The sequence below is a fragment of the Podarcis liolepis genome (assembly GCF_965112155.1).
Source record: "Podarcis liolepis genome assembly, chromosome: 7".
In the NCBI taxonomy this organism is placed as follows: domain Eukaryota; kingdom Metazoa; phylum Chordata; class Lepidosauria; order Squamata; family Lacertidae; genus Podarcis; species Podarcis liolepis.
In genome coordinates this window covers 73,367,189-73,372,013 of record NC_139561.1, presented here as the reverse complement: position 1 = coordinate 73,372,013, position 4,825 = coordinate 73,367,189, and positions in this window count along the sequence as shown.

The window sequence follows — 4,825 nt, the reverse complement described above, 5'->3', positions numbered from 1 at the left end:
TGCTATGATACCAGGTATAGGGTGCTTAAAAAGACAAAACCCAAGGAAGCATTACAAAACAAAAACCAACCACCACCAGCCGTCTGAAGTCATACATTTCTTTCTGACACCCTAGGATGCTAACACATATTCTCCATCTCCACCAGCTGTCTGCGTAAACCAGATCCAGCGGCACAACCCTAGAGGATTACTCCCAGGCAAGCTTGTATATGGGATTGCAGCCCCAACTAGGGTTGCGTGCCTAACATACATTTAAAACACATGACTCCCCCCCCCAAAAAAATAACAATCCTGAGAACTCTAGATTTCCCCTCACAGAGCTACCATTCCCAGCACCCTTAATAAACTACAGTTCCTAGGATACTTTGGTGGAAGGCATGTGCTTTAAGTATATGATGCAGATGCAGACTAGCTAGTTTACGGTTTCAGCAGAATCACAGAATCAGATTGCACAGTTACCAGTCCAACACACTGTCAAACTGAAGGAGGGCAGGTAGCGTTTAAGCGTTTTGTTAATTTTTCTACCTGAGCAGAAAGTCTCCCACAATGTTTAAGGACATGTTTGCCAGAATTTGTTTGGCTTCCTTTGTGTCATCTTTCTTTCTTTTTTTAACCTGGCTTTTTCTGATAGACCCAAGGTTGCTACATAATGTGCCAGTTACATTTTAATCCTCCTCTTGGAAATCACATTGTTACTCCTAAGTCTTAATAGACACATAGAATTACTCTTCGAACTTGCCCTCCAAAACACCTTATTCTGTTTTTTATTTAAAATACTAATCAGTCTTCAGTTCTTTTCTAAATGGGATCAGAGCAGCTATCGGTCCATTACAATGCCGCTAAGCAAAACACTTGTTGTTGTTGTTTAGTCGTGTCCAACTCTTTGTGACCCCGTGGACCAGAGCACACCAGGCACTCCTGTCTTCCACTGCCTCCCGCAGTTTGGTCAAACTCATGCTGGTAGCTTCGAGAACACTGTCCAGCCATCTCGTCCTCTGTCATCCCCTTCTCCTTGTGCCCTCAATCTTTCCCAACATCAGGGTCTTCTCCATGGAGTCTTCTCTTCTCATGAGGTGGCCAAAGTATTGGAGCCTCAGCTTCAGGATCTGTCCTTCCAGTGAGCACTCAGGGCTGATTTCCTTCAGAATGGATAGGTTTGATCTTCTTGCAGTCCATGGGACTCTCAAGAGTCTCCTCCAGCACCATAATTCAAAAGCATCAATTCTTCGGCCATCAGCCTTCTTTATGGTCCAGCTCTCACTTCCATACATCACTAAAGCAAAACACTACAAGTAATAAACAGATGCAACAATTTGGAAGTAAGAGTGCATAAGATTGCAGCCCTAGAGATAAAAACCCACAAATCTTTTCCCACCAGGGGGAAGAAAGACATTCCTTTAAAATACTGATATTCTGCTTTTTCATCTCAAGGCAACTCCTTGATGGGAGTTGCAGTCCAAAACATCTGAAGGAAACTACATCAGTTGCCCCAGCTTAGTAAACATCTAGACTACCCTTTAGCATGAGACTTTGTGGGAGTTGCACACACTAAAAACAACAGACAGTAAAAACACTATAAATTGTTGAGGAGGCTCTCTCAATTAACTGGAGAAGTTCACACAGGAGAAGACAGTTTGTAACACTGTATACTGCTTCTCGACCATCATGGTTCTCAAAGTAGTTTGCAAGAAGGAAAATGAAATATAGTAACTACTGAAACAATATAAAGCTTTGATAGGCATGAAACCAGCAAGCAAAGCAAGTAAAAAGAAAACAAAGCCCTAAGTGTGTCTGGAAATGGTGCAATGAAATAAATGTATTTAATTGCCTACAAAAGGATGGTTGGGGTTTATTAACAGGCATCAAGGAGGGGAATGTCAGAGATGAATGGTGTTCTTGAACTGTTACGTTCACCTGGATGTAGCCTACTGGGTGACAGTGACATCCATTGCCCCGCCCACTCTTGCATCTGGCCACATCCTCCACGGGCATGTGGCCCCCAGAGGGTTACCTATGAGGCAATGTGGCCCTTGGGCGGGGGGGGGGGAAATCCCAGCACTGTGTGAGTCAGAGGACAGAGAGGAAAGACAGAGATTGTGGTATAAGTCACCTTATACAATCTAATCTAAATATTTGCAAAATGTATTTCCTTGGAAGTCAATGCCACTGAGTTCAATGGGAGCCACTCTGATTGTGTAAGGCCATTCTTCAGATTTGTTTTCCTTCCCCTTTCTTGTTGTTAAAAGATGCCTTATTGTAAACTGTTCAAAGAGCTTTATTGTAGAACAGTACATAAATGTAGTAACTGAAGAAAAATAAGTGTGGATCTCTAAAGGAGAGGTGTCAGGGCTTATTATGTGTCTGCAAACCACCATCAAACCAATGTGAGCTTGTGCATATGTGGGAGGGGGCAGACTAGCTGTGGTCACTCTTCTGTGAGGGAAGACCACTCTGCACATGCCCATGGACACTTTGAAATCACTCCACATGTTTTGAGGAAGACCCCTGGATTAAGAAGAAAGTTCAGGGCTGAGCTCAGATATAGGCCCCTATCTGCACTGTACAGCGAAAGTGGTATCAGACCACTTTTAAGTGGTTGTGGCTTCCCCCAAATATTCCTGGGAAATGTAAAGGGTGATGAGAGTTGTTAGGAGACCCCTGTCCCCCCAGAGCTACACTTAGCATAATTCCCTTGGAAGAGGAATTGACTGTTAAACTACTCTGAGCATTGTAGCTCTGTGAGGAGTTGATCAACAACAACAACAACAGGGATCTAGTAACAACTTTCAGCACCCTTACCAATCTACAGTTCTCAGGATTCTTTGCGGAGGGAGCCATGACTGTTTACAGTTGTATGATACTGTTTTAAATGGGTAGTGTCGACGAGGCCAAATATTGGGCCCGAGTGTGGGAGAAGAACCATGTTTAGGACCTGGTAGGTGTTGCACCCTGCAGAGCTGGAGAGTTCACAGGAGTTCAGATTTTGCAGAAGAACCCAGGAAGAAGTCTAAAAGACCAGAGCGATCTGCTCTAGTGCTTTATTAAAGAGAAAGGAAAAGGCTTACAGCAACAGCAGTCTGCCAGCTCCGCTCCGCTTATAAACAGCACCTGTGGGATGGACTCCACAGCAAGGAGATGACTTGTCTGATGATGGACTGTTCGGATCCAAACAAAGATACTCCCGTTCTTCGTCCAGTAGAACAGCATATACTTCACATGGGAAAACAGGTGTGCGATACCTCAAACATTACCAATGTTTCTCTTTTCTGGGCTCTGCGCCCAACTTCCCTGGCCCACAGATAAGGGTACCATCCCAACAGGCCAATTAGTGGATATCAAAGCAAGTTGTGTATGAGCTAAGTGCTACAGCCACTACCAATTAAGGATGGGGTCATTTTGACTATCAACATGGCAGAAGCAGAGCTTCCGGAACAGTTCACCTTTGGGTGAACACAGTAGGCCTCAGTGCATAGGAGCCAACTCCAAGGGGCCAAAGTCCCTTTGCCCCCCCCCCTTAAATATTTGAGAAGGCAACCCCCCACCACAAAGTTGAGGGGCATTGCCGTTCAAATGGTGTCCATGCACAGTGTCATGTGATGGATTATGCGGGGTAGTGCTTTCTCTCTCCCCCCCCCCAATAATTTATTCAAGTTTACACCCTTGCCTCAGCTTAGAAAGGAGATCCTATATCAATTGCTCAGTGACAAGGGGCACGTGATTTCCATACAGAAGATGCCAAGTTCGATCTCGGGGATCTCCAGAAGGAAGGAATTCATAGGAAAGACTTCAGAGGAAATCTTGAAGTCAGGATCCTGGGCTTGATGGATAAATAGCCTGGCTGCAGCCAAGGCACCTTCCTATGTTCCTGTAGCAGTGATGGACGCCATTGGAATACAGCCCCCATCATGCCTGACCATTGGCCACAATGGGTGGGGCTGATGAAAGTTTGAGTCCAGCAACATGCGGAGGTTCGCAGCTATCCCCTACCCCTGGTCCTGAATTGTAGACCATCAAGGAGATGCCTCTTTCATCTTTGGGCAGGGCTGTGCTTTCAGAAAGGCAGAAATCCCACAGGTAGCAAAGCTTGCTGCACCTGTTGGATTTCTTTCTCCTTTTTTGGGAGAATGATTTTTATTTGATTTTACAAATTCGTTCACACTCAAAATCACAAATAATAAAAATTACACAAGATTCTTTCGAATCTTCAGACTTCCCTCCTGCCCTTCGTGGGTTCTTCAGTTAACCTTTTCAACTGCATACTATAAGTCCTCCTAATTTTTCAGTCCTCCATTATATCCAAAGTCTATGTACCATAGCAAGAGTTATTTAAGACCTGCCAAAGGATTCAAGTGTTTACAGTGCTCTGTCAAATATAATACTGTATAAATTTCTCCCATTCTTTGCTGAAGTTTTGATCCTCCTAGTTTCTGATTTCCCCAGTCATTCTTGCCATCTCTGCACAAACCTTTCATTTAGTCTGCCAGTTCATTCTAGCAGGGACCTTGTCGTCTTTCCAACTTTGGGCAAGCAGCAGCACCTGTTGGATTTCTACCGCGCGGTTGCAAAAAAACACACAAACCAAAACCAATACGAGGAAGGAAGCGCGGAAGGCGAGCCAGCCATAGAGAACCGCCGCCGCAGCACCAGGGAAGTCAAGCCGGCCATAGAACAGCTTCTCCCGTCCGGCGGCTGCGCTCCACGTCGAGCGCGAAAGCAGCTCTCCAGCAGAGTAAGATGGCAACCTGGGGCGGGCGCGCGCGCGGGGCTCGCCGCGAGGAGGCGGGCTGGGGCAGCCGCGCCCCTCCCCTGGGGCGGCCGGGACTGC